Source organism: Crocodylus porosus, unplaced genomic scaffold, assembly GCF_001723895.1.
Source record: "Crocodylus porosus isolate Cpor-Errol unplaced genomic scaffold, CroPor_comp1, whole genome shotgun sequence".
NCBI lineage: Eukaryota > Metazoa > Chordata > Crocodylia > Crocodylidae > Crocodylus > Crocodylus porosus.
In genome coordinates this window covers 12,776,892-12,797,821 of record NW_017728924.1, presented here as the reverse complement: position 1 = coordinate 12,797,821, position 20,930 = coordinate 12,776,892, and the positions used below count along the sequence as shown (strand labels likewise).

Below are 20,930 nucleotides of genomic sequence, written 5' to 3'. Positions count from 1 at the left end.
GAACAAAAAAAAAAAACGAACAAAAAAACCCAAACAAACAAAAAAACAAAGAGTCCCATGATATGATTTTTTTTTCTTTCACTCTGAGTGCACTGATGATGAATAGGATGGGATGGGATGGGAGAATTAATTTTATATAGGATATGAAACCCTAGGTTTTGAACTTGGCAATTGTCTTAATGCAAAATAAGCATGCAACTTATGGTCAGATGATGTGCAGACCTGATTTCTCCTGAAAAGACATACCAGAGCAGTATTGTCACAGGATCTTACAGTGCCTAAACTCGTAAATCCCTGCTAAAGCCACCTCAAAGACCAATGTATAGTCAGAATAGATAGGGTGGGAAGATTAGGGGCCTGCTTCTGTATCAGATAATGGCTCCCTTGCCCCACTCTCTAGACCAAGGGTGGGCAAAATGTGGCCCGGGGGCTGGATGTGGCCCTCCAGGCCATTCAATCCAGCCTGCAGGGCCCCGAAAAACATTTAGAAAATTAATATTTATCTGCCTTGGGCTGCCTGTCATGCAGCCCTCGATGGCTTGCCAAAGCTCAGTAAGCAGCCCTCTGCCCAAAATAATTACCTGCCCCTGCTCTAGACCAAAACCTGGAAAAGCAGGCTAGCTAGGACTCCCTCCTGTGCAGGAGAAATCCTTGGAGAGCAGCTCTGTGGCCTCTCCTCCTGACAGGAGAGTAGTGGGTCTTCCCAGGGGAAGAAGGCAGGTCCTCATAGAGATATCATGCAGAAATATCTTTGATAACCATATCCAGGTGCTGAAACTTATGCTAATGTCTTTCTCAGCCTCAGAATCGATGAGCTGTGCAAATAAAAATACCTTGCCCCCAGCTTCATTTCCAGCGCTGAGCAGGACATAGCCAGACCTGAGAACTGGAGCCTAGTCAAAAACTAGTGTCTGCAGTGCCAGGGCTGAAGCTGGGTAGTTTCTGGTATGACCCCCGAGATACAATGCCTGAGCACCCCTCCGTCCCTGCCAATGTCTGTATTCTGACAACCGCATTTGTCTCCATTCTCTCTCCTGCTATCTTGTGAGTACCCCACACAGCAGGAGGAGCAGCCAAACCCTGGCTACATGGAAAACGGTGACAGATTATGCAGTGTCATAGCACACAAGGCAAACCTGGAGGGGAAAAGACAGAGGAAAAATATTTTGTCTCATCTCTATCCCTAGCACTCGTCTTGGGCATTACATGAAACTACATAAACAGTTTTTGGAAAGGAGAGCTCTTTGCCCTCTAGTTGGACAAGCACTCAATAAATAAGAAGCACAAAGAGGCGGGATAGGGAGTGAGCAGAGGCTGTGTACTAGTCACTGCAAACTCTGGAAAAGGTGGAGCAGGGAGAAGGCAGGGCCTGAGTAAAGGTGTAATTATATGTTACTCATAGACTTTGTTACAAAACAAAACTAGTGTGCCAAAGGGCAGTTATCTTGCAGGAGCCCACATGGTTGCTCTAGGGAAGGACCTGGTGTATACATAGGCCAGAGTATACAGGGGTCAAGTTTGCCCTTATGGAGAATTCTTCGCTTATTTGTCTTGTGTAAAGGGAAGGCCCTTGGCAGCTGACTTGATGCATTGTGCTACTGCTGATTATTAGATATTCTGAAGCTGAGGGTTAACCAGTGCCTTTGTGAAGCAGGTTGTTTTGGCCAGAGGCAGGGTGTGGTGTATGAGTTGGCAAGTTTGATAATGAGATATTTATAGAGTCGGCACAAACCAGCAAACGTACTGCATGCTGGCATGCCTCTCTAGGATGAGAATCCACCTTGCCTTTGTTCCTGTGTGAGCTGCTGACCCAATCCAAATGGACTTCAAGAGGGCAGGAACAGGGCCTGTGTTACATGGTTTTGTTGGTGTCAGACTGCCATGATCCCCCGCTTTATTTATGGCAGGTTAGAGCATTAATGTTTGGTGTTGTGTTAGGGTTAACTGTGTAGTTTTGCTAAGAGGTTAGACAATGGATTTGTTTAGGATGGTTTGAATATGAATGATCCTGCCTTGGTCAGGGGATTGAATTAGATGACCTATAGAGGTAGGTCCCTTCCAGCCCTACTTCTCTATGATCCTATGATTCATGTATAACATCTCTCATCATTGTCTCATCTTATGTCTGTCCACAAACCTCGTGTGTCTGGTCTCTTTGGATATTCAAGTTAAAAAAAGAATTAAAGGTGGCAACCTAGATTTTGGGGTTACTGAATGAATATTATCTAGTTGCAAATTCCCACTAGTGCCATGGCATAAGGTAGGGGAATAATCAGGGCTTCCAGCCCAGAATCCATCTGCTAGCTGTATTAATATCTTAATTTAAAAATATTTAGCAAGAATAGCAGTCCCTAAATGTGGGGGAAAGGCAGCTAAGGGAAATGGTCAACTAATATCAGAGACTAAGTGTAACTAAAGAACGGGGCCTTCACAAAACAGGAGGAAGGGGCAATACATAGTTCTGTTATATTTTTACTGAGGTTGTTACCTATGCTAGTCTGAAGGCAGCAGAGGGTAGGAGAGAATGGCACCTTACAGACTAACTGATTCAGACAGGCATGGGCTTATGAGAGGCTAAGACTTCATGAACTAGTTTGTTGCCTCCATAAGCTCATGCTGCTCTGAACCAGTTAATCTCAAAGGTGCCACCAGGACCTACCTTCTGCTTCTGTTTCTACTGTAGGTGCAATCTATACACATGCACAGCATTTACTGCACAGTAGATTAGTCTACTACACGGTTGGTTACTACCTGTAGATACAGGTATTAGATTAACTACACAGTAGCTACTGTGCAGTAGTGCATGTGTAGACCTCTGACCAGGAGCAGTTTGCTCCTGGTCAGCCCAGGCAGCAGAGGGTAGGTGAACTGTCCCCTCCCCCAAGCAGCTATTTCCCAGCCCTGTGCCCCAGGCTCTTGTTGGGGGTGGCAGCTGCTTTGGAGGTGGGGCAACAACTTGTGGCTTGCACTTGGAGCTCCCCCTGGCTGCGGTAGGGGGGCAAAGCAGGGCAGGCGTAGCCCTGCACAGAACTGCTCCTGTCAGAAGTCAGTTTGTTCCTGATGGGTGCACATATAGGCACAGGATGCTTGCCTGCCTCACAGGAGGCTTCTAAAGCTTAAAAGAGTAGTGCTTGCATATCTACAGATTGAGTTTACTATGGAGATGTAAAGTATCAATCATTACCTGAGAGGTTTGAGAATCTGCACGGTAAGTTTTTAAAAGCAGTTTACAGAAACCCTTGGATGAGATGATTTACACAGGTGTGATCCTGCTTTGAGCCAGGGCTTGAAGCCGATGCCCTCTGAGGTCCCTTCCACCATAATGTTTGTATGGATGTAAGGATGGTCTTTCGAAGTGTGCTGTTTCTGAGATCACAGGAAGAAGGCTAATCGAACAATGAGACAGCGGTGAAGAAAAGACATTGTGTAGAATTATTTGCACCAACCCAAAACGAGCAAAATGAAGACACACAAGTACTGGTATAGGTCTAATCCATTTAAACACCTGTTTAGAGACACACTCGTAAAGCAAGTGTGCCTCAGAGGCCAAATTCAGCTGTTGCTTCTCAGTGGGTTTTCTTTTTTGGTTAACATCTGTGAGCAGATTTTGTATGCCAGAAACATGTATTATCTTGAGTAGATTACTTCTGGGGTTCTCAAATGAATATTCTGTATGAGATAAATAGGCATGAGTTAAATATATAGAGGATTTTAACACATGCAGTAATAAGCACTAGACATTAAAGCACTTGTACTAAAACCAATTGTCAATTGGAGTGTGTCATTTTTACACTTCTTTACAGAACTGTAGAACATAGCATCCAATAATGTGTAAGTCATTTCTGTTCATCTTTACTAATAAATTATTACTGAAAAGAAATGGACTGCGAATAGTACCTTAGCCTTAAAAGGCTGATAGCCTTTTGTGATAGAAGCTGCCATTTTATTGCTGTCCCTTTTCCCTTGAACATTTAATAGTTTTCAGTTCCAGTTCCAACTGCTGCAATAGCCATAGCAGACGTGCTCACATCATGGCCCTGTCAGACTCTAATGAATCTGCAAATTCTGCTAAATACCTGTCATCAACAATCTCAGACAGGACACAAGACAAAGCTGTGCCCAAAGAAGGAAGGACAAACAGAACCAGTACTCAAGTTGGATACTCACCTGATGTCTTCTTCATAAAAGCAAACTGAACATATATTCCTGATAACTACAACAAAATACAATATAATAGTTTTACAGATCACTATAGGCAAAGGAATTGGGTGCTGTATTTAACTGGAAACTTCAGACTTTTATATAACCACGAGACCTTCTTTAACTTACTTCCTCTTTATTTCTTTTAAAATTCTTTTACTTCTTTTTATTTTATCCTTCAGTGCCTACTTGGTTCATTTCACCACCCCTTCCCCCATCGCCATAGCTTTTCCACCTCCCATTTCATTACCCACCCCCATCCTGTTAACTATGCACCGCCCAGCTCATGTTCCCACCCCCACACCCCAACCCCTCTCTCACCCCCGCCACTGGAGCAGGGATAGAAACCTGTCCTGGCTCACCAGCCCTGCAGTGGCAAGTCGGCTTAGCTCCTAGTTCTGCTCCTGCCCACCAGCCCTTCAGTGGCAGGTCACAGCTGTGCAGGTGGGAGACAGTCAGAGAAGGCTTTTAGCCTTAAGTTGTGACAGCTCCAAACTCGAGCTAGCACTAACACCAAGCAACATTTGAGAAGCTCAAAGTGCAGTGTGTAACAAGGCCCTTACAGAGGCACCTTTTCTTATTTGTGGTATTGCAAAGTACTCGGGATTTTCCTGATGAAAGACGCGTGCTAGAGCCAACTTCAACTTCTGGGTCATTACATCAGAGCTATGCCCTTTGCTGTAGGCCTGAAATCACCTGTGTGTTTACTCTCCGTTTTGACTGCATCACATTTACTTTTTTGTAATCAGGTTTTGGCTTATGAAACCAAGTTACCGTCTATCTGCAATTCCCAGGGGAATCTTTCAATAATGCTACAATCAACATGATGCGGTTTTTGATGGAAATATAAAATGTGCCAGTGAAGCCTCTCAGAAAAGCCTTGCCTTCAGATAGCTATTTATGGTAATAACAGCGCAGGCATTTGCACAAATTCTTCGACTGAAGCTAAGCAAGATGAGCTATTCTGAAAAATTTGATTTTCTTTCCCTACTTTCTGCCAAATTCTGTCACAACACGTTGTGTGTCAACAACCTCTTCAAGGGAATCGCACAAAACAAGTGATGCTGGAACAGGAGCAGTTATTTCTATGTCAGCATCAGATTCCTGGGGAACCTGAAATTTGCCCAATTGGTGGCCACTTTGGCAATGAGGCTAATTTGCATTTTATGAAACAGTCCATAGTTTTCCCCAAGATGAAGATGGAAGTGGCATTTGTGTGTCCCTGCAACTAATGCTACATCTTGATCTGTGATGTAAGGCAATCCGTGGAGACGAGGTCCCGGGACGCAATGCTTTGCTTGAAATTAAGCAATGATGGTAGCCCAAGAGGAGTCCTGGGTCCCTCAGCGTGCCTTATCTGGGTGCCCAGTGCTATTTGAGATGATGCTACACTACAGGTCCCAAAATAAAATGTTTTATCTTTATCTTTCTGGCCTATTGTGGCTCACCATAGACTCTAAGCTGGAGGGTAAATTTTTAATAGTTTACCTACCTTTTTAATGCAAATTTTCTTTGCAATTAACAAGAAAGGAGAAAATTACCTCCACTACCAGGGTATCAGGGGACCAAGGAAAGGGCACAAATCCTATTTTCCAGAATGTTCCATATAGTATTAGTAGCCAAGACCAGGACAAGGAGAAGGTCTCCGAAGGCAAAGCAGGATTTCCAGCAGGAAGGGCAGCATGTCCTTAGATAAGGAACGTACTAGGAGGGGAAGGATGGGAAGTGTTGATTCATCAACAACCATTGCAAATAGAAACATGAACAGCTAAAACCAGCTAAAGATTCTTGCGTTATTTATAAATAATTGTATTTTTGTTTGCATGTCAGCAGGGTGAAGCGGTACAAGCCGTGGATGGGATTCCTGGACAGTCTGGCAATTGTGCTTGCGAACCAGAACCTCCTTTATCCGTCAGAAGTAGAAAGGGCATGGGAACCTTTGGAGCCAGCCTGACCCAGGTCCAAGGAGTTATTTAGAGGAACAGTCTAGGAAATTAGGACTTTAACAGGGATCGCCTTGTATATTGTCTAGAAGAGATACCGCACCCAGTGGAAAGCAAGGTCATGCCCAGATGAGTTAAGTATTTTCCCATGCACCTGAAAGTGAACAGTAGCTGCAAACAACTGTGGGAACAAGTTGCTTAGAGTGACCAAGATCACCGGTGTAAGCATATGTAATGAAAAGAACAGAGCACTCGCAGACAGTCAAAGGCTCTTTTCCTGCATCTACAAATGTACAAAATATAAGAACTGGGATAGCAGGCTTCCATCTCTACTGAGGAGCAAAGTTTCATAGATCTGTGGTTGAGTCAACTAAAAGGGAAGAAAAGTAATGCTATCCTGCAACTTGTACTGTCAGGAGCTTGGCCTGTGTGTGCAACAGCACTTGCCGGCTAAGCAGAACTGGGCTTGGTCTATAGCTTGCTGAGTGATGGGCCAACATTTGGCTAGGGGACATTTTTCTTGGAGCTTGTGTGGAACACGTAAATGCCCAATGTGACACTACATCATGTTGTACGAGTCATGAAAGTGAGGTTGTGAGGGTACATGGTCAGTGAAGATCCTCCTTACAAAAGGAGATGCTAGCCCCCAGTTCTAATCCAGGCAATAATGTCCTTGCCCCTGCCTGAACCTGCTCGAGCAGCTTCAGCTGGACACAGCTGGGTCTAATTTTCCACTCAGTTTGCAATAAAAAATAATCACCTTTGCTTTTGTGTGGGGCGAGGGAGAATTAGTTTTGCTCCTGGTGCCAAACAGCTAGAGCAGCATGGCTGTCGGTTAAGACACAGCCAGCTTTCCTGTCAAAGGTGGTTGTTTCCAAGAGGTGAGTGAGTTCTGCCGAACGATTTATGAGTCTTTTGGTGAAAAGAACAAATGCAAAAGAATCATCCTTTTTTGAGGCAATGTAAAACTAGAGGACTAGGTAATAGCCACAAATGATACATTTCCCCATTGGTATGCTTGTCTAGGAGAGCCCTCAAATGATAAATGTTAAGATCAAGGAAAGATGCATTAAGAACCATTAAAAGGATGAACAGATGGCAGGCAGAATAGCTAGAAACAGGCACTGCCAGCTATTGCAGGTTGAGCTGTGCCAGACAGGATGCTGACAGGAAAAAGTAGCTATGAGAAGAAGACATGGGATTGCTCAGAGAAGGAGCAGGGCTGCACCAGCACTACAGGATGGGAATGTCCCCTCTCCTTTTCATTTCCATTCTTAAATGCAGGCGATCCTTAGTGGCTACATCAAGCCTGTCTGGTCCAAACCTATTTTAGAGGGAAGGTTTGCATGGCTCCCAGTCTTCTACCCGTTTCTTAGAAGGAGACGAATTGTTTTGATGAATCTGAAGCTGAAGCTGTGGAGTAAGGCTGGTGTGGAAGCAGAAAACAGAATATTGTACGCATCTGGGAGAGAAGAGACAGTGTCTGGGGAGGATGCCAGTGGCAAAAGCCACAGAAGCAATTTAACAAATGCAAAACACTGAGCAGAGCATTCAGAAATCACCTCCAAAACTGTTTAGCTCTTAATGACTGAGTGAGCCACAGAAATGAACCGAGCAAAAAAAGAAAAACAAACAAGGTGCAACCAAGAAGTCCCTGGCCTGGGCTACCATGAGCTGCTAGTCACAGCCAGACTGGCTTCACTTCAGTGTAAATCTTGTCTCCTCTCCCGGAAGTGTGCTATTAACGTTAGTACTGTTCCCTCTTCCTGTGTCAGCTGGGTTGTCAGTGTGCGCCTGGAGTGGCCATCATAGAGGACAGTCCTGTTGTCCTCTGTCCCCTATTGATACGAAACTGGACACCTTTATGTCCTCCATTTTTCTGTTGAAGAGAAAAATGGAGGACATAAAGGCATTGGGTTTTGTATCAATAGAGGGCAGAGTAGCAGAAAACCAGAATGTCCTCTATGATGGCCACAGTGCCACCCTTTGGCATGGCCCTTTCTCCCGGCCAACCTGTGGGACTGGCTTTTTGCCATTCAAGGGAAGAAACAGAAGATAAAATAGGACAGTAACAACTTTGGCCTTCTCATCAGTACGGTGCGTGCCAGTCAGACAATAGTAATGTGAGGTGCCACCAGCATTATCTAGGTAGTTGGTACGCTGCGAGTTCTCATCACAGTAATTAGTTTAGTAATTAGTAACCTTGTTCTTCCCCTCCCCGCCCCCATCTCTTTTTGTCCTTTTTCTTCTCAGCTCTTCTCATTACATATGAACCCAATGCTAAGCCCAGAGGGACCCTGTTTGCTGGACTAGCGCTTCCTGCCTCTTCTGCAGTAAATGCATTATTGTTATATTTCTTATTGAAATGTAATTAATGTAATTAAGCTTCTGATGAAAATCACAACTTTAGCCAAGGAATCCTGATAGCCTCATTTTTTGCTGCCTAGCATCAGGAAAAACAAAGTTTTTGACATTTCCATTTTGCCATTGAGGGACATCTTAGCAATATCTACTCCTGTGCTCCTAAACAGTGTGTGAGATCTTTCAAATAACAAGGAGCTATTTGTTGCAACTTCCATTTGTCTCACACTTTTCATCTTCAAAGCACTGTGAACAAGAAGCAAGTAATCCCTACCACATCTCAGTGAAGTACTCGCTTGGCAGTGTGGCAGTGAGCATGTCTGCATGCATAGGTTGAGAGGTGTAGGCAGGTCAGTCATTTCATCCCCATTTTACAAACTAAGGCACCAATGTGGAAATGATGTACACCAACCCTAGGAGGCCACAGAAGCTGTCAGCAGTAGAGCTGAGGTTAACATCCCAGAGTTCCTGGCTCCTGCCCCTGTACCCAGACCCACTGTATGAATCTCTAAACTTTCCTTGGCCTTTCCTCCTCGGTTGCATTTCTTTACTTTCTTGCCTCTTGCTCACCTTGGGCAATGAAACCAGGTTGCTCTGTTCCACTGTTAGTGGCCAGTTTCATTTCTCCGTTCTTATGCACCAGCCAGATCCCTTTCGGATGGGTTCGCAGGTTGTTTAAAAGTGACCGAAACAATTTTCCCTGAACTCACTCCCCTCTCCCCTTGACCATTTTTTCTGGGGGAAAAAAGCCCTTTTAAAAATAGAACAGCTAAAAGCGGGGACTTACCCATCTGCCCTGACCCTTCTTGATAGAGCTGAATTCTTTAAAAACAGACGCAGGCTAGACCTCTCATATTCTTGGCAGTGGCTTTATTTGCCTGACTCTACAAAGGCTTTACCTGCACTGGTCCTGGTGGAGAGGATCATAGAGCTATGTTTGCTTTCTGAACTGAGCAAAAAGGATTACAGAAAACACTGCGTAGGGGCCCTATTTAGAACATCACAGGCCAGCTAATGCCAGAGCTTTTAGTGAATTGTGCTTCAGTAGGAGCTGCACAGGTGGGTGCTCAAAGCGGTTCAGCAGCTGTGGCCAGTACAATGCACCATACTGCTCCATTTTGCTCAAGTGCCTTTTCTCGGACTGACAATCCCAGAGCGACTCCTTGAACACAGGGTGTGGTACAGTGCAGCTCAGAGCCCAGGCAGCTTCAGTGCCAGGAACTGACAGCAGGTGAACTTGTTCCTGAGAAGTAATTTGCATGAGGAGGTTGATAAGTATCACTGTGAAGCTGCCAACTTCCTTTCAAGGCCCAGGGGAGAGGTGCTTTCTCTCACTGGAAGAAATGATGAATCTTCAGACAGAGCCATGTGCAACATTTTATGGGTAAAATCCTCTTGGGGAAAGCACTTGGGGTTTTCTTTTTCCTACTGGACGGAGACAAGTGCTTAAAGTCTGGCAATCAGGTCTCATAGTAGAGCTGATATCTTTTATTAGACCAACAAGATTTTTGCAGAAAAAATTCTTTAATTGCAAGCTTTCAGGCACAAACACCCTTCATCAGGCATTGGAGAAAATATTGTCGAAGTGTTGAAGTCTGGAGCACTTGGCACCTCTGAGGGAGGATGGGATCACCAGGGGAGGGTTTGTGGCTGCAAGTGTTACTGCAGCATTGCTGTTAAATAAGAACAGTAAATAATAATAAAGCCACCTTTGCATTCTTCCAATCCTGGGGCTATTTTGTTTCACTGCCCTGAGGGCTGCTCTAATTTATCTGAGGGGCTTGTTTCCCCCAGAGGGTCCTTAGAGCCACCAGGGATCACTGGGACACAGCGGTGCCCTGGCCACATCCCCTAACCCAGACTGGGCCCCCCGGCTGAAGAGGTGGAGCTGGACCTTCTATACCACTTCTGGCTGGCTGTCGACACTGACTGTCCTGCAGAGAGCAGTGTTAGGTCATTTTTGCATTGGTGCAGTGGTATGAAGAGGAGGATGCAGAGCAGAGGGTTTTGTACAGTTTGCTGTGGTGGGTCAGTAAAGTGCCATGTTCCTTTTTTCTCAAAAAAATTGAAACACATCATGCAAATATGCAATGAGAGCATGATGGTAATAGTATGAAAAACCGGAATGAGATAATCATCCAATTAATCACACTGGGCTCTCTGTCTCGAGTGCTTTTCATTCCAAATGCTTCGGAAGTACTTTGTCTACTATGTCTGAGATTCCCCTCCCCTGTTAATTCATTACAATGGAGAGTGCAGAACTGGCACTTTAGCATTACCAGCCACTAATGGAATTGATGCTACTGCTACCGGTCTCACCTACTGGCACGGCATGAATGTTCTGTGTCACAGAGGCCACAAATCATTAAGCAACAGGTTTTTACTGATCTTCTGCACCCCTGCATCTGCGCTGCTCTAGCCAGTGGTCATTATGTTACTGGTGTGGGCACTGAACTTTTCAATCACAAGACCTGGGTTCCCCTTTTGGCACCAACGTTGACTCTCTCCAAGATCCTGGTCAAGTCACTTAAGTCCTCTATCCCGAGAGCTGGTCTGTACCACAACAGCAGATATCCTGGCATGGGCAGGGTGGTACTAAGCCTGCAATGCCCATGCCTCACTCATGCAAGTCTGTTGGTACCCTCCAGATGCAGAAGTTCACCACTGAGGCTCGTCACCTTTTCTGGGTTAATCTCCAGCTGTTGCCCTCAACTACTGGAGACTAAGGGCTTGAGAACAAATGCTAAGGACAAGCCCAGAGAAGCCTTGCATGCTTGAAGTGCACCTGTGGATGTCTGTGTGTGTGTGCAAGGGGTGCTGCTCAGGCCCTCAAGCACAGGATACTTACTCCCCCAGCATACAAGCCTTCAACTTCCTCATATGTGGAAAGAATCTCCTACCATTATGAAGCATTTTAAGTTCTAGCAACATGAAATGCTGCTGTTGTTGAATTACAATGTAGCCTTCACCCCACCGCCCCCATTACAGACACGCAGGGACCGGTGTGGGGTGGAACACAGCAACTGCTAAATAAGCCCCAACAACACTGCACAAGAGTGTGCGGATGCTGCCAGTACAATAGGGATGAAGAGTCACCCAAGCAAAGCAGCTGGAGATTGCTCTGAGGGAGAAGTAGTTGTGAGAGGGTCAAAGGTGCAAGAAACAACTGATGTCCTCAAGGCCTATACAGCCACAGTGTGTAGAGCAGCAGGTGCCCACAAAGCCATGTGGTCTTGGTGTATGGGACAAAGGGTGTCCATGATGTACTGAACAGCTGACACACGTGACACAGGTCCCATGGAGAAAAGGATCTGTCTCCACAAAACAGTGACAGTTGTATAGCCTAGTGAGAAACTCAAAGCACCTTCTTCCACAGAGCTATCCTGCAAAGCAGCTGGCTTGGCATATGAACTGAGGAATGTCTTCACTTCATTGAAATAGAGGGTTTAAGAGGTAAATTGGGTTAGAAGTAATTGCTGTATTGCTCTTCTGGAGTGCCTGAAGTGGGAACATTGGCCTGGTCTCTGATACTTAATGCTTTGATCCTGTAAACAGGAGAGGGAGGACAACAAGCAGAGGGTGAGGCTGTGTTGCTAGAGGCAGATTGTTGAACGTGTCTTCGGTGGTTAATTTTCAAACTTAAATAAACAGAGTGATCAAAAAGGAATGTCTTTTCATGCAAAACTCTTTTCTAAGAAAATCAAATGTGATTATTCAGCCGTGCAGTATTTTAGGAATGGCTCAGGAGCAACCACAGAAGTGAACATGGTAGGAGGGTGGGGGCAGGGGCGCAGATCACCCACCCTGGTTGCCAATTTAGAGGGGGCACCAGAATGGCAACCTCAGGGGAGCCTGGCCCCCAACAGCCACAGCCAGGCAGAGCATGAGGACCCAGCCCCAGCAGTAACACCCACTGTCACCCTCCTCCCCCCCACCCTCCATTTCTGTCCAGGGCACAAAAATCATTAGTTATGCCTTTGAACAACTGTTCCCAACTCTCTCAGCTGGGCAGTTCATGGTGGATCATGGTGGATATTTTAAATTTTAATAAGAATGGTATTAGGAAATGGATCAACAATGTATGGACTGATAAACACTCGGTGCTCTGAAGAGAGTACCACCAGCTGCCACAAAGGACAAACACAGCAGGTTCCTGAATTGTTCTGTTAACTTGGGGTCTGCTAAGTATATGCAATGTTCATGGGAGTCAGTAAGACTTACAGGATTTTGCTCATGCTATATAAAGAAAAAACAACATGCAAACCAGAAGCGAACCCTGCAGAAAGGCAGGAAGTGGTCACCAGTTGTAGGGAATAGCCATTTGATCATCAACCAAAGCAAGGTGCATTTTTTTTCAGTGCAATGTTTTGTTTTCTGATTTAATCTCTCCAAATAGGTATTAAATACTCTTGGTAACACCTTTTTCAATACAAACACCAAACCCAAATCCAAAAGACTAGGAGCTTAATAGACACAGGTGGCATTGGCCTTGCTTTCATGCAGTGTCACATCCAGCAGATAGCACTGCCTGCATCAACGTTAGATAGGCACTGCACCACGTTATTGGTTGGATATTGGTTGACACAGAGAGAAGAGTACATTGATGCTTGTAAAAAATGGCTCCAGTGTTTAACAACACCACAGAAGCAGTATTATTATATTACATATAATTGCAGGGGCAAACACTATAGAACTCTTTTTCTTCAGAAAAGAGCTAAAATGCCAGAACCCTGGGGGTCTCCTTGGATTCTTCCACCTGCATGATATTCTGATCAGCTATTTAACTTTTGAGAGCCAGCAAGATTGTATCCCTCATTTGTCACCTTAGCAATTAAGCATCCTCAATGTAATTTTATTACTGGTTTTTATCAGGTTCTTTGATTAGATGGGGAGTAGATATAACTAGCATGGGCAGCATGTGGTGTTACACTTAATTATTACCTTGATCCCAACAGAAAAATTATACAGATTAGCAGATGTTTTCCCTAGAAAACTGTTATCCTTACATGAAGTGACTTTCCTGGCTGATGAGACATAAGAACAAGTGGGAAAGTGCCTAATGAAGGAATTCATAAAGCGCATTTCTTTTCTGTTGCCTAATGGCCCATAGCTACAATTCTTATAGCATTCACTAGTTATCTTTCCAAAAAAAAAGCACACTACTGTGTGCATAACATACTGCTTTATTACTGCAACTTTAACTCCCCAATGAGTACCATTTCTTTGCACACACCCAATAGCTATCTGTAAATGTTAGCTCTATTGTTTTCTAAGGTGTAGCACTAAATAGCAAGAGGCTTAAAGTACAATCATTCAGGAGATCTTCTCTCGGATGTATTCTGTATTTCCAAATGTGTTCTAAGTGGTGAAAGATATCAGCTTGCTTCAGGATTTAAGCAGATGCCAATGCTTCGCTGAGTGCCTACCCTGTTTCTCCTGCAGTTTTAACTGGTACCCTTCCACTCACTGCTCTAATTAGCTAGTCAGTGTTGACTGGTACTGCTAATATGCTATTATTTCAACCTAGAACTGTTTATATTTCAATGGGACCAGTATACAGTGTCCTACGTTTATCTGTACCTGACAGGGATGCTGTGCAGGGTCCTTGATGTTTCTAAAGCACCTGGAGTCTGAGAAATGACAGATACTGTGGAAATGCAAAGTTTAGAAGAGACATGGTGTTAAAGAAATGCTATTGCACTGCTTAGTGTATTAAAAATACATACATCAGAACACACGGGATCAGCTCTTAAGCTAAAGCTTCGCTTCAGGCTTCCGGGCTAGGAGATGAATATCTCTGCTGAGAAAGTGGAAGAGTTTGTAAGCTGTGGAGCTTGCTTGGGATATAGGGTCCTATATTGTGTGGCATCCTAAGCAGACGCCCAATATGCATTTGGTTTAGATCAATCCTGAGTGCATAGACAAGTAGCAATGCTGAAAAAAATAGTCTGACATTTTCAACCTATGCATTCTGAAGATGAAATGAAGATGTACACATGCCCAAGGACATGGTTAAAAACATACACTGGATTCTCTAGTTCAGTGATTGTCAACCAGGGTACCTGTGGTGCTGCCAGATCCTTTGAAGGTTGCCGCAGGCTGCGAGGAGATAAGCTAAATAGAGAAACACAAGTTCAGACTTGTCCCTACCTGAATGATCACCCATGCACACTGCCCAGCCTCTCTGCAAGGAGGTACGCACTGTAATATAAGGTAGTTTTTAAAAATTGGGTGCCATTCAGTTCACAAAAGTTATGGAGGTATGCCTCAAATCCAGTGAAGAGTACCTTGAGTCCAAAAAGGTTGAGAACTACTGCTCTAGTTCATGCAATTATATCTGGGGGGATGTCTCAGATGCTGCCAATTGATCAAGAAGCAGAGCCAGTAGTACTCTTCAAGACTGCTTGCTGACTAAAGTTTACAAGAGTTAAAAGGATGAACTTTCAGCATCCCAAGAGGCATAGGCAACTGGTGTCCCTCAATAGTGGTGGGGCACAATTTAAAGGTTCTGGTGGTATGCAGGAGGGGTCAGGGCGGGTATTCAAGAGACAAAAGAGTTTTGATTTCTATTCTAGAGCCATTTTTAATGTCATGTTTTAGGATACTATGCATGTAATAGCAGATGGAGACTGTTCTAAAAGAGCTACACATGAAGAAAATGGTGGCCATGATTTATGTACCTTAAAAATCTTAACAAGGAAATTGTCTTAATACATGGGCAAGGGGTAGTTGTGTGGAGAAGGGTGTGTGGTGGGGGAAGGAGATGTATGGTGGGGCTGGGTGTGGGGGGTATGTATGTATGGGGTGGGGGGTTGTGTGTGCTTGAAGGGCACATGTGCTCCAGGGGCTGCGGGTGCGGGACCCAGTGGCTTTCACAGAGTGTGTCCACTCATTGTGCACTGCCAGAGCTTGGCTGCTGCCCCAGCGGCACAGGGGTTGGTCCAGGATTTCCAGAGCTTGGCCCCTGCCCTCAGGGCTGGTCCAGACTCTCCAGAGATTGGCCCCTGATGATCCAGACCCTCTCTGCTCCTTTGGGGCCATGTGCCAAGATCCGCTCCACGCCATGAAGGCTGTGTGCCCATAGGAATGCATGGTGTAGACCTGGTGCCTGAAAGTCCCCATAGGAATCCAGGTCTGCCTGCAATCATTCCCTACCCTCTGGAGTGTGTACTTCACCCCACAATATAGTATTGTCTGCAAACTTGGACATAGTACACTTCACACCCACCCATATCCAAGGCACTGATGAAGATATTGAAGAGTACAGGTCCAAGGACCGAGCCCTGTGGGACCCCAGTACCCACATCCTTCCAGTTCAATACCGACCTGTCTAATACCACTCTCTGGGTGCAACCGCTAAGCCAATTTTCCACCAACTGGACCGTTTAAACATCTATGTCACAGCCTCTTAATTTATTCATGAGAATAGCATGAGATAACATATCGAAGGCCTTGCTAAAGTCCAAGAAAACGACATCCACCTCTACTCCTGCATCTAAGCATTTTGTGACCCTGTCATTAAACAAAACCAGATTGGTCAGGCATTATCTACCTGCTACAAATCCATGCTGGTTTCCCTGCTGCATTATTTTTCCTGCTGGACTCCCACAAATATGATCCTTAATGATCTTTTCAAAGACCCTTCCAAGGATGGAGGTGAAACTGACTGGCCTATAATTACTCGGATCCTCCTTCCTTTTTGAAACTAGGGACTACATTGGCCTTTTTCCAGTCCTCTGGGGCCTTACCCAAGTGCCACAAGTGCTCAAACAGCCATGCCAGTGGTTCTGCTATGACACCAGCCAATTCCTTCAGTACTCTCTGATGCAGCCCATCCGGGCTTGCCGACTTGAACACATCCAGTCCATACAAGTGACTTTGCACTGAGTCAGCGTCAACAGTTGGTGAGCTGGTGTCCCTCTGATGCCCATCTAAGAACCCATTAGGAGACTTATCTTGAACACTGAGGCAAAAAACTCATTGAATAGTTCAGCCTTGTCCCCCCTCTCTGTCACTAATTGCTCCTTCTTGTTCAGTAGAGGCCTATACTGCCCTGAACTTTCCTTTTATTCCCTACATACCTAAAAAATGACTTTTTGTTGTCTTTAATTTGTGTTGCCAGCCTCAGCTCTGTAGTTGCTTTGGCCTTTCTAATTGCCTCCCTGCATGTGTGGGCCAAGTAGGTATACTCCTCCTTGGTAGCTTCCCCCTACTTCTACAACCTATATGCCTTCCTTTTTGCCCTTAGGCTCCCCTGGATTTCTCTGTTTAGCCAAGGAAGTTTTTTGGCTCCTTTCCCCCCTTTCCCTCATACTGGGATAGTTTCCCTCTGTGCCCGAAGGATCGCTTCCTTTAGAAACGACTGCCCTTCCTGGACTCCCATCTCACCAATACGATTTTCCTGCAGTGCATTGCTGACTAGACTCCTAAGCACACTGAAGTTAGCCATCTTAAAGTCAAGCACTTCCACCCTACTAGTTATCTTACCCACATTATACCATATGGTGAATTCGCTTGATTGGGCGTCACTGTCCCCAAGGTGACCACGAATCTGCAGCTCCCCTACCAGGTCCTCCCCTGTAGTGAAGACCAAGTCCAGTAAGGCATTCCCCTTAGTGGGACTGTATACCTCCTGCGCTGGGTGAAGGTCCTGCACACAGGTTAAGAATCTATGTGAACGGTTGGATTTGGCCGACTGCTCCTCCCAGCAGTTGTCAGGGTAGTTTAGGTCCCCCATGACAACCACGTCCCTCAACTGTATGGCCTCTGAGAGCTGCCTCAAGAATTCCAAGTCTAGCTTTTCTTCTTGGTGTGGAGGTCTTTAGCAGACCCTCACCACCAAGTCCCTTTCCCCATGACCTCATTTATGTTTATCAATAAAATCAATGCACGTTAAATTGAGGTGGGGGGGTGAGTGCCCCTCCTTTATCTCCCTCCGACAAGTTGCCAATGACAAAAGGATAGTGTGGAATATAAAATTGATTTGATAAAAGATGAGATTGGAGAAATAGACACTTTTGATGTCACCCTCAAGTACACTGTATTTCATTACATTATTCCTTCAATTCAAGGAATAATATTTAATTGTCATAAGATGAGTCATTTCAGAGGCATCTTCAGTGCCTCATTTCTCATAAAATACATTCTAAGATATTCAGACATTCAATTTCATAGCCAAACCAAAGGTGAGGCTAGGAAATAGGAAACAATTAATATTGCAAATCTTCCTCAAAATATTTGCTTTACTTCAAGCAGTAATATAATCAAAATTGAGCAAGTAATTTTGTTAATTTAGCTTCCTTTATCTGCCAGTAGATTATGTTCCAGTAACTTAAAATTTTCCCAGATATACTGGTTTTTTTTAATTATTCGTACTGTTTAGTGGTCCCTTACCCTACTCCTTATTCAACTTCCATGATAAATTCAATGATAATTTTGATTATGCACCTAAGCCACTTGCTACTGTTTCTGTCCCCTAACTAAAGATGTGTAACTATCAGACTCCATCACAAATTTGTGTGGCTACAAGTTAAAAATTTGCTTGCTTAACATATTCACTAAGCATCACTGTTTTTACAAGCATTCTCACTGATAAACTTGCCTGCTAGAATATTCACTCTAAATGAACACAAAAGGAAAGGGAACAAATACCAAGTGAATTCAGTATTTTTTTTGTGCCAATAATGCAGATATGTTATGTGATATTTGTCCTTCCAGGCCTAATTTCACTGTTGGCATATGCATTACACCATCTCCAACAGATGTGTTTTAGACAAGGAATGAATACTGAGGAGGCTGGAAAAATTTCCTGCGGGAAATTAATAATTTTCAGCAAAATATCTAAAGATGACATTTTTGGCCCCAAATCAGAAGCTTTCAGATATCAGCTAAAATTTGAATCTGAAAAGTTGCTGTGGTGCCCGGGGGAAATGTAGTTTGAGTACCTTACATCCTATGCTCCATTATTGGCTGGGGTCCTAGACTGAACTACACCTCCCATAATGCACAATGGTCTTCCTTCTTGCTGAGCCGCTGTGCTGCATCATGCAAGAACCCAGCTGGGATGCATCCTGGCAGACCAAGTTCACTGGGGAGTCAGCCCCAGAGGTGAAAAGGAAGCAAGGCAACTGAATAACAGTACTGCACTGGTATTTCTGAATCAAAAGGTTTTTTTTGGTGTTTGTTTTTAAAATCCAAAGTGGAATTTTTCAGTGGAAAGCAGATACTTTTAATGAAAAAAAGTTTCAGCCAAAACCCCTGTTTTTGATATAAAACTGGTCTTGACAAAGAAAAATCAGATGCTTGAATATTTACTTCTTATCTGTAAGAATTGGCCCAGGGATGCAAAGTTGGGATCTGGGTTGGGCTCTTCAGTCTCCCTGTAGAAGGATTATACAACCCTTCCAATATATTTAATATGATTAAGACTGGTATGCGCCAGTCATGTGCCCCTATTATGATGAACACAAATTAAGGCAAGTGACAGACACTATAATGTATTATGGAGTCAACAGTTGCCTGCAAACTGGTTCCAATTCAGTGTCAGCTTGGAGTAGATTTAGGGCTCTACAGAGAATGTAGGAATTCAGGATTTATGTTTTCAAAGGTGGAGGCCCACTTTCCCTCCCTTTTGAGGTGCCTACATTTGTTTGTGCAAATGGTGCAGTGATATGTCACATATAAAACTGTGGTTTAGACTGCAGCCTAAGTGTCTAGTTTGATGTATAGCTGTGACTATTTTTTGAAAGCATACTATTTGTGTATTTATGAAATACATGAAGATTTATCTTCAATAAATAAAAGTAAACTGCAATTGTCAAAGCAATTCTGTGATGCACCATGCCTGCTTTTCCATAGCCTTTGATTATTCATACGTGCAGTCCAGTGCTAGTTCAGCAAACCTCTCAAATGTTAGTGTGACTTGACAAGTTCCTGTTCTATTTGGTATTGAGTCATCCCTTTGACTTGTAGTCTGAAGAATTCATGTGGACAGTTGTGCTATTTGTTCATAATTAGGAAAAAAAAAACCCTCTTAGGGACAAGCGCTAGAAAACAAGTACTATTTTACATGAAGACAAAGGTATTTTGCTGATGTCTCAGTTCATCCGTATGAATCACACACAGTATTTCCTTTTATTCAGTGGCCTTCAGTAACTCATACTAAATGAAAATAGCATATAGGAGAGTTCCAGAAATATCATTTGTACACCAGGGGTCTGCATGCGAAGTCAAACAGGGAAATTCCAAGAAGCTTAAAAAAACCATTTACCGACAGTTTTGTTTTGTTTGTTATTATTTAGACTTTACAATACCTGCAAAAAATAAAGGAACACAGGAAAAACTCGCATGAGCCTAATACTCAACCTCCTCATTGCCAAAAGAACTATGTTTTCTAACGCACCACTTGTAGACAAAAATTTATTATGAGATTCGCAACCTATTTTCCATGGTGTTTTTTGCTTTATAATTCTCTCTCGTGTTGTGGTTTCCCATTACTTGGGGGGGGTAGCATACCCATTTTGTGTGTATCTGGAGAGAGACCCCACTGCACGGGGAAGGGCTGTACTATGTCATTTAAACCCATTTCCTGATACAAGGTATTAAGAAATGAATTATAAGTCTTTGGAAAATGAAATGTTACTGCTTGGGAGGTTTTCTGATATTATTCAGAGTTCCAGCTGGTATCAGCAAATCCTTCCATATCAAAAGCTACGCCCCAGATATGTCATGTGCTCTATGTGATGAATATACTTCTCTGCAGGAGGTTGCCTGAATCCACTATGTGAGCTACCCAATTTGGACGCTGAGTATCTAATCCTGGGTACCTCCCTCTAAGTTCAACAAATAAGGAGTGTAAAGAAAAGAGCCATTCAGGGCTGCTTCTTTTTTTATCACGTCCCTATTCACTTTGTGAAAAACAAGATACTTTATAATTTTACCTCTGGTTCTCCATGTTCTCTGCAGAGGGAAACCAGGCATCTGTTTAAACAAAGTGCTATGAACGAAGCCAGTTGACCTGCAAGAATAATCGTTGGCATTATCCTGAGGGCTTATGTTTGCATTCCACCAGTGATGACTGAAAGATGCCATGGTCTGGTGAGATGGGCATGTGGTTTTGAGTAATAATTCTGATTCTGGCACTGTGTCACTGTGTGGGGGTGGGCATGTCACTTCGGATGACACTTGCAAAGCCAAAAAGATGAAGTATCCTTATTGTTATTGCTTGTGTTTACACCACAGGACAAGTATATGACTTGCAGTAATCTAGATAGTTGTAAACCATGATACAATGTACTGCTATTATCTTCAGCAGTCTCATAGAGTCAACTAGAAACTATTTCTTATACAGTATACATCTTCACTGATGGTCTCCACTCTAGAGATGGGCAAAAAAAGAGATTCAAGGACACCTTGAAGGCCAATCTA

At 43.9% G+C, this 20,930-nt stretch overlaps 1 long non-coding RNA gene across 1 annotated transcript in view; it reads left to right on the top strand.

The window, feature by feature from the left end:
• The window catches only part of LOC109313680, a 31,695-nt gene extending 22,838 nt beyond the window's left edge, over positions 1–8,857 (top strand). Inside the window, exons 2-3 of the long non-coding RNA XR_002102118.1 lie at positions 6,034–7,572; positions 8,845–8,857. This is a non-coding gene — a long non-coding RNA (uncharacterized LOC109313680). The remainder of the gene's footprint in view (positions 1–6,033; positions 7,573–8,844) is intronic.
• The last annotated feature ends 12,073 nt before the right edge of the window (positions 8,858–20,930 follow it).